At 31.4% G+C, this 12385-nt stretch overlaps 1 protein-coding gene across 3 annotated transcripts in view; it reads left to right on the top strand.

The window, feature by feature from the left end:
- Positions 1–12385, top strand: part of LOC132746049 (putative protocadherin beta-18) — a 102832-nt gene that overhangs the window by 55876 nt on the left and 34571 nt on the right. The window contains exon 1 of one of the 3 annotated variants that reach the window (XM_060735128.1): positions 6656–6782. The exons of 1 other annotated variant lie outside the window; for it this stretch is intronic. The gene's annotated coding sequence lies outside the window, so the exon portion shown is untranslated. Of the gene's footprint in view, positions 1–6655; positions 6870–12385 lie in introns of those variants that run through there. One more of the 3 variants, XM_060735111.1, reaches the window with a different exon arrangement.

The raw sequence follows: 12385 nt of genomic DNA on the forward strand, positions 1-12385 counted from the left end.
ATTACATTTTTTTCCACCAATATTTTGTCTTCCTAATTTTCGGTCTTAAGATTTTAATTATGGGTGTTGCGCAAGTTTGTCCGCCATTTCGATAATGTAGAAAATACGTAGCCCATAATCTATTGCATTATGTGAGGGTTTTATTTTGACATGTTGATACTAGAGTAGGATGATAGAGTAGAATAAGGCATGTCGGTTCAGCCCGCGGTAATTGATAGCCACCCATTAGTTCGGTACATGAATCTTCTACAAAACCCGAAACCTTGTTTACATTAAGCTCCGTACAGTCAAGTTCTCTGAGATAAGTTTTCATAGATTTTCGAGATTGCCTAGAAAATGTTTACAGAATTCTCTAAGATAGGATCGGAAAGAGAAAGGAAAGGCTTTTCTAATCTTAAAATATTTCTGATAGTTAAAGTATAGACACTGTTTTGTATGGTTTATGCCATACGACAGTAAAAGTCATGAGAGATGATTTTAGAAGATATCCAAACATAAGTACAATTATATTTCCTCTTTCACTGAAAAAGATAAACATCAAAGACGGTAATTTACTGGATGTCTACAGATTTGAAAAATTTTTAAGGCATTTTTTATATCATTTTACAAATACAGGCAGGTATAATCCATGTTGAGGGTTTCTGCATTTAAGATAAGGCTCTGTAAATGTGTCCTGTTCGAAGTTAGGGTAAAAATTGAGTGGCTGATCAGCAGAGTGTGGAGAGATAATCAGAATCAGACATGGGTCAGCCTCAGTCATCTGATATCAGCTTGTACCTGAGGTCAGTATGGGCTTATCAGACTGAACATCTGTGATATATGATTATATAGTCTAACAGATTATCTGTGTAATAAACTTCAATTGTCCATAACATTACCTGTCACACACCTTCTGTCCTCCCTCTTTCCCGCCCCCAACTCCTCAAATTAAAACTCTTAAGTTGTATGAGTATATGCTAATTATACAATACTAAAACTTGGAATACCATACCGTGGTTCTATAGTCAGAGAAACATCTTCTCCCCTTAATAGTGAATAGATCTGAACCTTGACATACTCTATATTATAGAGCAATGTAAATTAAACTCTCAGCTGATATTCAGTCACGGTCCCTGTTGGATGCAAAATGTCACAGGATAAGAAAAATGTGCAGCCTGATCCAGACTCGAAACCAGGACCCTCAGAATACCATACCATGGCTCTACAGACTGAGCTATCCAGCTGCTTTTACATCTTCTCCCCTAAAAAGTGAACAGTTCTGAACCATGACAATAATTATGATAGCGAAACTGACATCACCGCTCTAAATGCATCATTTTCACCAATATACATATATTGTACTTCATGTTCTGTTTTTGATTTTGTTGGTTTTTTTAAACCCTCGATTCTTTCATTTAATAAAAAGCCAGCTTGATCCTAAAATTCTGTCGATCTGAAAGAACAAATAAAATTAGTCAATAGATAAACTGTACAATGAATGCAAAGTTATGTAATATTTTTAAATACCTAAATAACACTTTTACAGCTTTAGGGAAATAATAATGGCTTTTGTTAAATTTCTAAAATATAAATTTAAGTTTTCAAATTTGCATGATTATTTAACACTTTATTTTACTATGCAGCTCATATTTATAATGAAAGCTTTTGACTTTACAATGCTTCAAATTTTTGGTGTACTTTTAATTATACAAAAGATATAGTGAGTTTCAAATTTTCCCTTCAGTTCTGAAAACATAATCTATTTTCAAAACAAAAAAGTATGAAAACGTTTAAAATGTTTTCATTAGTTTGAGACAGTAATATGATTTTCTGATAGTTTATAATGAAATCTTCACTTCTTATGATTGGCATACACAGTAATTTTCAATTTAAATGATAATTTTAATGTATATTGTAATTTAGATACGGCCACCATGTTTCGGCATGTTGCAATATATAGCCTTCGATTGACAAATGCTGAAATATTGTCCCTAACACTGTTACAAATTTGATACTTCGTTTTTACTGCAAGTGTCTAATATATGAATAATTAAGTATTATGATGTTTCTTTTAGCTATTGTACAAAAGTAGTTATTTAGAGTCGAAGGTAATGTTTAAAAGTTAAATGTAAACCATAAAAATTTTCTTCTGAAGTGTTTTTAAGCTCAACTGAGCTCAAAGTGTGTTGAGGTGAGCTTTTGTGATCACCTCATATCTTGTAATCTGCCAAAAGCTGACAGAAATTATACTGATATGTGATTGATATTTTTTTCTTCCTTTTTACTTGGATGCACTATTACACTGTTACAGCCTGGGTTTCTTGTTTTTGATTCAAGGATATCTTGTTTTGATTATGGACATCATAATATCTTTCTTCTATGAGAAATCCTTTGTTTCAGAGATACATCAGAAACCCGATTTAATGCGATTGGACCCCAATATGAGCATTATAACGGAGTTGCAGGGTACTTAGGTCATTCTTTATCATATTTTTTGATGTACAAAATCATTGTGAAAGAAATGCAAGATTTTGAAAGTCCCCCCACACTTCTTTTAAATAGTTATTTATATCTGCTTTTACATGCATTCAATACACCCTCATTAAAGTTTATTCAGAAATAATGAATACTCCTGTTTTTTATTGAAGCGCTATCAAATTTTCTTCACAAGCTAGAACAATAGTGTGAAAATATCTTAGCAAATTCCAATAGAGTAATTACAAAACATTTAATTGTTCACTTGAACACCTTTAAACCAAATATGGCATGTTAATGATGAAAGAAAGTCGGGAGCGAGTGTGAGAAGAGGGAGAAAAAATGGGGAGGACGGGCGTTTCATGTTGAATTAGATACTCTAAATTGATTTGTCATCGCAAAAAATGTGTAAGATAATAGTCCCAGAGGTAAATATGATGCATACTGTAAGTTAGCATGGCATTGTTTATTGCAGCATTGTCATTGTATTGCATTTGGTGAGTTTTCGACACTTTGCGCGTTAATCAGAATGGAGGGTGTTGCTGAGGAGTTTACAGATGGCTTTAACAGGCTGTCGGGGAAAAAAAGTCGTGCGATTTATAGCTAACTGTGAAAGTTTTCAGAACTTGAAACTTATATTTTTTAAATTTTAATGATTTGAATTGTTTATTGACTTTGATTAAATGGCAGTATAACAACTCAGTGTTGCATTCAGTTTAATGGTCGCTGAATCAATATAGATTATTTGTTTGTGGTTGAAAGATACAGAATTGTTTTAAGTTGAATAATAGTTTTGTTGTTGGACCATTTGAATAATACAAATTTTGTTGTTTCCAGTCGAATAGTCAGATTCTTCCTTTAGTATAGTTAAATAGTTTTCAATGAACAATAATCGGTGCTTTATTCTTTAACTGTCGCTACTACCTTTGTTTAGAATTTTACAATTAAAATCTACCTTTGTTCAGAATTTTACAATTAAAATCTACCTTTGTTCAGAATTTTACAATTAAAATCTACCTTTGTTCAGAATTTTACAATTAAAATTTGTTCAGATACATCACTGCATAATGTTATGCAATTATATCAGTTTAAATCATGTTATGACCATTTATTGTGTTCTGTTTGTTACTGTTTATTTTCAATATTAATTTGGCGCATTATTCTTAAAATCTTTAATTAGCCTGCTGACAGCAAGTACGTGATTCTAACAATGTGACCAGTGCAGACCAAAATCAGCCAGCACATCCTCGCTGTCTGAATCATGGTCTGCCCTGTTCACAGTATTCAGTCAGTACATATTTTGAAATTTTCCCTATGTATAATGAATGGTTTTGCCCAGATTGAAACATGGATAAGTTGATTTAAGATATATTGCGAGGGGTTGGGTAAGTAATGAGCCAAAATGTTTCTTAAACTGAGTTTTGTTTCATGATTTGTGGTATAGAGACTCAATTATGTGTCATGGTGTCATGAAGTAGTTATGGCCCTTTAGTCTCTTTATATTGTGATTTCATGATTTCAAAAAGTTAATCCCTTTAATATCTTTATTTATATTGTCATGTCATGACTATTATGAAACTATGGTCTTTTAAAATGTCTCTGTATTGTATTTTCATGATTTTTATGCAACCAAACCCATGTCTTCTTTTAGGTCATTACAACCTATGGTATGATTTTGCTTTTACCAAATCCGTGGCCAGTTCCCCTGCTTAGCTTAACAGGGAGAGCATTGTCTTTGTAATCTAGGGGTCACTGGTTTGATCCTATGGTATGGCACAATTTTTCCAAGACATAATGGATCTCAAACATTTAGTCTTATGGTCATGAATAATTGTTTCACATCACTGATTCAAAAATCATCGAGATTAGTAGTCAGGCATTTGCTGAGAAACTGGTAATCACTGGTTAGTTATCCAAGTAAACCTGGTGAAGTGGTTCAACCACCAAGATATGACCAAAACATGTGTTCAAGTCAGTATAGAATACATAAAACCAAAACATGTGTTCAAGTCAGTATAGAATACATAAAACCAAACAAACAAGTTATATCATGTTATCTCTACTTACTGTATATGTGGCTTAGAGTTAGGGACGCTTAAATTTTGGCGAATTTCGCATATTGACGCAAATCTCTAAAATTTCCGCTTTCATAGTTATCAGCCAACCTGTCATTAAATTCTACCCTGGCATGATTTGTTAATATTTCCTCTTGCAAAATGACTTGAATTTGAAATTTTTCTACACTCGGAAATATCAATTTATACAGTATTTTAATCGCCTAGTATCCTTTTTTATCCCCCGCCGAAAATTTTCGGCAGAGGATATAGTAATAGTCTCCGTCCGTCCGTCCGTCCGACCTTCCGTGCTTTCATCCGTCCGTCCTTCCGTCCGAAATTTTTGTCCGGAGCATATCTCTAAAAGTATTTGAGTTATCAACTTGAAACTTCATAGGTGGATAGACCTCATTGAGGAGGAGTGCAGTGCACAAGAATGATAACTCTACCTTGCATGATTTTTGAGTTATTGCCCTTTGTTATTTTTCAAAATTGATTTTTGTCCAGAGCATAACTCCAAAAGCCTATGAGATATTAACATGAAACTTCATAGTTGCATAGATCTCACTCAGGAGGTGTGCAGTGCACAAGAATGATAACTCTTCCTTTCATAATTTTTGAGTTATTGCCCTTTGTTATTTTTCATACCTAATTTTTCACCTAAGTGGAGCATAACTCAAAAAAAGTGTTTGAGATATCAACATGAAATGTCATAGAAGGATAGATCTTATTGAGGAGAAATGTTGTGCGCAAGAATGATAACTCTTCCCTATACAATTTTTGAGTTATTGCCCTTTGTTGTTTTTTTCATGCTATTTTTGTCCAGAGCTTATCTGAAAAAAGTATTTGAGGTATCATCTTGAAAACTTCATAGGTGGATGGATCTCATTGAGGAGGAATGCAGTGCTAAAGAATGATAACTCTGCCCTGCATTATTTTTTAGTTATTGCCCTTTGTTATTTTTCAAAATTAATTTTTGTCCAGAGCATAACTCAAAAAGCCTTTGAGATATCAAAATGAAACTTCACAGGTGCATAGATCTCACTCAGGAGGTGTGCACTGCACAAGAATGATAACTGTACCTTTTATAATTTTTTGAGTTATTGCCCTTTGTTATTTTTCATACTTAATTTTTTCAATTCAATTTTTTTTCTCAAAAAGTATTTGAAGTATCAACTTGAAACTTCATAGGTGGATAGATTTTACTGAGGAGGGATGCAGCACACAAGGATGATAACCTACCCTGCATTATTTTTCAGTTATTGCCCTTTGTTATTTTCAGCCATCAGTTTTCACATAGGTTTCAAATCTGTAATCACTATAGCCATCAGTTTTTCATTACCAAAAGACCTCTTAAAATGGAATTATTCTGCTCTAACTACATATACATTCTTCCAATGAGCAAAACACATTCGGCGGGGGATGGCCATGTTGACATGGCTCTTGTTTTAAAATTTAATAAAATTCCTGTCATGACTTAATGATGTCATGGTTTTGTTGAGACACACATTGGTCTGAAATTTTTTTTGGTTATAATTTTTTCCTTCTTCCTTTAATTGATGAAACTTAAAAATCCTGTAAAAATGCCATTTATCTAAAGGACATTCATAATCCTTTAAAGATGTATGTAATACATAAACACTGGGAAAAAAATATGGTTTTAAAGAATTTCAATTGAGTCAGATGTGAAATTAAAATATCAGTTACATTATTCACTTTCCTTTGAACTTTTAATGACTTTAATAATAATAAATAAATTTCAAAAGATGAACTTGATAGATGAAATCTGTAAAATCTTAAGATTTATATATAATCTGGTTTTTTTTATACAAATCTTAGAAAGTCCAAAAATGTTACTTGAACGAAATTAATGTTTTTATTTTTGTTTAGACTGATAGATTCTTTGGATTGGCAGAAGAAGGTCTATATCCATTGATAAAGTTAATCAGATATTGTGAAGTTTTCTCTACCATCATTATCTCTACTGAACACCTGTGATTAAAACTGCCAATCAGTGATCATTTTGTATGAAAGCTGCATTCTGATTGGCTGAAACTGAAAGAGAGGCTGGTTTGATTGTAAAGTATCACAGTTGCATGCTGTTAACTGTTATAATTAATGGATGATTATCTGATACTGAAATTTAACATGCTTGGCACTGTTGGAGTACATAGAAATATAGGAAAACCGCTATAGGCGGTGAAAAAGAAAATTTCATAGAAATGTTTAGGCAGGAGCTGTATTAGAGTAACTGTTGCAAGAAACATTATTGAGGTATTACAGGTTGAGTGTATGGTGGGAGTTAATTGTGCACGTGTAGTTAATTGTGCACGTGATTGGTTTAATTAGTGCCACTGTAAGGTAATTATGCAGTGTTTAATGTTGTAACGTATATTATATAATGTTAATGATGTAATAATAAAGATTTGAAATTTTCAAACATCTGGTTGAAAAGTTTTTCTTTGTAGTTGAAGGAACATTGTTACATTTATAATTTATTCTAATGCAGTTTGTAAATACATTTCTAATTCTTTAAACTGCATTTCATTAAAAATTGATTGAAATACATTTATTCAAAATAGATGAAATAGGATAATATAATTATATATAAAGTTAAGCTTTTCATGTACTGCAGGCTGAATAGACTGTCAGTTCAATAGCAGAACTATTGGCTTTAATGTATAGACTGCATGTTATGAAGAGTTGTGCATTTATTGGGGTTTTTATAATTTTTTTGCTTTATCTGTAAAATTTAAATTAAATTTTTCTATGTATTCCATTTGAAATATTATGTAAATCAGATAAGCATTCCTGAACCAGCTTTTGAAAGTTTATTCAGTAAAACTGATAATGAACAAGTTTTTTGTGTGAAATTCATTAAACCAAAAACCTGCAGTGCAAATTGGAAAACATTTTGTATATATATATATATAGAATAACAACTTGTAAAGGCACTTTAAAGTAAGGGATATTATAGTTTTAAGTGAAGTCTCATGCGCATTACAACCTATTTTGATAACAGTTTGATTGAAAATAGAATATATGCACATGAAAACCAATAGAAATTCAGATGTTAATAGAATAATAATGCACAAGTCATGTAAACCAGTAGCAATTAAACCAGTAGCAATTAAGGTGTTGGTTGAAAATTGTTGTTTTTAAAAAACCAATAGTAAGAAGATTGTAAGAATTCATTAAAATTTTGCATATGGAAACTAATAGTAAGTCTTTAATGTGTGAACATTAAACCATTTGCAAGTTATTTGTTTAAGCACAATAAAATAAATAGCAAACCATTTGTAGACTGCAGCAACATGAAAATCAATAGTAAGTCATTTATAGGTTATGTTCACATGAAAACAATAGTAAGTCATTTATAAATTATGTTCTCATAAAAACCAATAGTAAGTCATTATAGATTATGTTCACATGAAAACCAATAGTAAGTCAATTAAAGTTTATGTTCACATGAAAACCAATAGTAAGTCAATTAAAGTTGATGTTCTCATAAAAACCAATAGTAGGTCATTATAGATTAATATTCTCATGAAAACTAATAGTAAGTCATTATAGATTATGTTCTCATGAAAACCAATAGTAAGTCATAGATAATATGCTCACATGAAAACCAATAGTAAGTCATTAAAGATTATGTTCACATGAAAACCAATAGAAGTCATTTGTAGATTATGTTCACATGAAAACCAGTAACAAGTCATGGATTATGTTCATATGAAAACCAATAGTAAAAGAAGTCATTTATAGATTATGTTCACATGAAAACCAATACAAGTCATTTGTAGATTAGGTTCACATGAAAACCAATAGCAAGTCAAAGATTATGTTCACATGGAAACCAATTGTAATAGAAGTCATTTATAGATTATGTTCACATGAAAACCAATAGTAATAGAAGTCATTTGTAGATTATGTTCACATGAAAACCAATAGCAAGTCATTTCTAGATTATGTTCACATTTAAATCAATAGTAAGTCATTTATAGATTATGTTCATATCAAAATAAATTGCAAACCATTTATAGATTATGTTCACATGAAAACCAATAGTAAGTCATAGATTATGTTCACATGAAAACCAATAGAAGTCATTTGTAGACTACATGCAAATGTTAACCAATAACAATTAAGTCATTTCTTTTGGACATATACAGAATACTGGTAGAAAGTTTTTAACTGAATACAAACATATAAAAGTATGTTTATAAACACTGCAGCAGTTATGTTATTTTTAGAAAATTTAGGCGCATATTTAGTCCAAATGCAGGATATCTACATAGATTATAAATTAATAAGGATAGTATTACATTTGTTGCTTTTGTAATACTATCAAGCACTGTGAAAAGTTGAGCAAGTACTGTCCTACCAACAGCTCTTGCATGAACAAATACATAACTTACCTGTAATAAACTTCTATAGAAAAAATTCTGCAGAAGTAGATTTTGATAACAATTTGAGTATACATATTATATACTTTTATCTGATTATATTTGTTCTTTAAGCCTTTCACTATTATATACTTGATCATTTAAGACACTGTTTTGATTATTTCAATGGCTTTTAACAAGAAAACAACGCAAGCTGCCAAGTAATCGAAATTTAGTGTTATATAATGTTGGTTAAAAGGTTCATAAACACTTAAAATGTCAATAATTTTCGCTATACCAAAATGTAATTTTCTTTCATAAGCTGTGAAAATATGAGAGACAGCATTTATATATCATGTAAACTTTAGTTCAAATTTTTTACGTGATTTTGTGGGTGTCCCGCGATATTCCTATAGAAAAATTGTTAAAATGCTCTGTTTGACTATTTTAGAAAAAAATTTTTAGCAATAGGCATAAGGGGGGATTTGAAAAACATAAAGTGGGGGTGTTGATTTTTTTTTTTTTTGTAAAAATCACTAGTTTAATTAGATCACTGCCTTAAGTATGGTAGAATGACTCTAAATATTCCCACCAAATTGATTATCCTATTTCGGAGAAACATTTATTTGTTATGTCAGAGAAAGGCTTTGAATTGGATAGCATTTGTTATCTCTGATTACAAAAGATTGGGATGGAACCTACAATACTTGACAATACTCAATATACAGTATGTATAGACTACTTCAGATTGTTTGGGAAATTGACATATTTATGTGATTTGTACCGGATACAAAAGACCGGAAGTTCAAAGGTTACAAATAGACAACAATCTGAAAATGTTACAAATAGCATTTACAGACACCAGTCTGTAATTACTTGTGTTTTTGATGGTACCAAAGAATCATAGAAATTTTGAGACCAGAGGCTTTTGAGATTTGGTTAGAGAAATGTTATTAGGTACATCTAATGTTTGCTCAATGTCCTTGGAGGATGTCCTATTGTATCCTAAGTATTGGGACATAAAACCAACTTTAGGACTTTCTTAAGACCATTTTAATAAACATTTTTCTCTTCAGTCAAATACTGTATACTGTACATAAATTCATTATCCTGAGAAAAGTTTTGTTTGTTTGTTTGTTTGTTTCATTTTACGCCTTTTTCCAACAGTATTTCAGTCATATGGGCGGGTAGTTTTCTAACCATCGTTCCTGGAGAGTTACACCAGTACTAGACTACCTTCCTCCGTGCTAAACTACCAAAGAATCTACCGGGGACTTTCTAGGAACCGCAGCCCTAGACATACAGTAAGAATTACACTGGTCGCTTTGACATGTCTTAATTTCTTTTTGATTTAATGTTAAAATCATGAAGTGATGATAATATAGGTGATGATAAAGTCTTTTTCTCTGTATATATTATAACATTATAATTGGTGTTTGATTTACACTGGACAAGTTTGGCATGTTCAACATGACATGTACGGACATGAAAGTAAACACAGGATAGTATGTCTTTCTTCCAGACAATCTGTAAAGTAGGTGTGCTGGACAATGTCTGTCGGGGAAAGATGTATATTTACATTTCATGCTGAAGCTCTCACAGGAAAAAATTCCTTGGAATATTGAAGCAGCTAAACTGACCGAAAGACTGACCTCTTTTGCTGATGTGTATTTAACACATGTTCATTAGTTCTCATAGGAAGGTCAAAAAATTTAGAAGTTTTCTCTGTCAAAACAATGAAAGTGTGATGATAGAAAGAATAGATTTTTGAAACACCTGCACAATTATATTCCCAGAGAAAATGGTACTAAATTAAGAACAAAAACAAATACAATATCTCTGTGGAACTTAACTATAATGTTGTTTTAGATCTCCAAGCCCATACATTAATTAATTTATAATAATATAAATGAACCTACTTTATTTATCAGTAAATATAAGTTAATGGGCTTGATTTGGATGAGAGAGAAATGAAATTCAATTTTGAACTTTCCAAAACATATATACAGTCAAACTTGTGTTAAAGATCACCTCTGAATAAAGATCAGCCTGTAAATAAAGGTCACTTTTAGACAACCCTTGATTGAATAATAACCTCCAAATAAAGACCACTTATTTGGATAACCCTTCATTGATTGAATAGAACAGAGTAACCTCCACATTATGACCACTTGTCTATAAAGACCATGCTCAGACTCTCTTTCTGTTGGATGGCCTAAGGTGTTCACAGGTTTGACTGTATCACTAGTACATATTTTGATCACTTCCAAAATAAAGATATAGTGAAACCTGTACAGAGCAACACCCTGAAGGAAACAAAGATTTGACTTATAAAGTAACTATGATAGTATGAAAGATTTATTGCATAATCTTACTTTGAGAATTAAGACTTGAAATTGTTTAAATAAAGAGATAATTGGTCTACAGAGGCTTGCTGTGCCAGAGATATGCAACATTAAGAATTCATTATCAAAACCATATTTCTAAATTTCTGTACCATATTCATTCATTATCAAGCACAGTATTTCTTAATTCTGTACCATAAGGCATATTCCCTTTGTTTTTCTCGATATAAAGGAGATATTAAGAAAATAAATAGCATTAGAATCCCAGTGGGTCATTAGTTGTTGTTGTTGTTTTTGCAGTTACAGCACTAATGTTACCTATGGGGATTGAATCTGTGACCTAATCAGTCATGATTTTAGGATTTAACATCATTAAAAAATAGAGGAGTGGGTTTCTTCAATTTTGCTTGGAAGGATTGATGGTAAAATCAATGGCATCATTTTGACAATACATGTATTTTGTTCTAAATTTCCTTTTAGTTGACATATTTTTATCCCTAAATTGAGTGTCATACAAATAATGCAATTGCTTGGTATATCACTTAAGTGTAAGCCTATCCATTAAAGTTAATGCAATGACTTTCTTATGTCAGGTTTTAAAAAAGATATATCACCTCTCTGGAACTTATATCCTTTGTTTTTAGACCTACTTTTCTTTTGTACTTACCCATCCATCAGCTTAAGTTTGTAAAGTTTAAGTTTTTGTGTGAAAGTTGGTATCTTCAAAAAGTCCTGAAGGGACTCACTCACTAATTTGAGAATATAATTGGAGGTGACTATCCAAGGCCCATAAATCTAACATGGATTTTGACAGAGTCATGGCCCTTTTTTCTAAGACAATGCTTTCCAGGCTATTGTTTAACTCTTAGAATAGTAGAACACCCTACCAACAGCTCTTGTAAAAGACTTGTTGTTGTTGTCTATTATCAGCATGTACATAATTATTTACTTCACATATTATGAAATATAACTGATGCACTTTCAGCAAATATTGCACCATGTGATGCTCCAATAGAAATCATTATTGGATCCAATCTTATCCAATCTTATCAATTTTGCCTGATTTCAATGTCTAGAGTCCAAAAAGTCCATATTAAAACCATATCACACCCAAAATAGTCTCACTTTCATTTTTAGAGTCCAAAAT

The sequence above is a fragment of the Ruditapes philippinarum genome, unplaced genomic scaffold, assembly GCF_026571515.1.
Source record: "Ruditapes philippinarum isolate M1 unplaced genomic scaffold, ASM2657151v2 ctg5380_1_1_1_1, whole genome shotgun sequence".
In the NCBI taxonomy this organism is placed as follows: domain Eukaryota; kingdom Metazoa; phylum Mollusca; class Bivalvia; order Venerida; family Veneridae; genus Ruditapes; species Ruditapes philippinarum.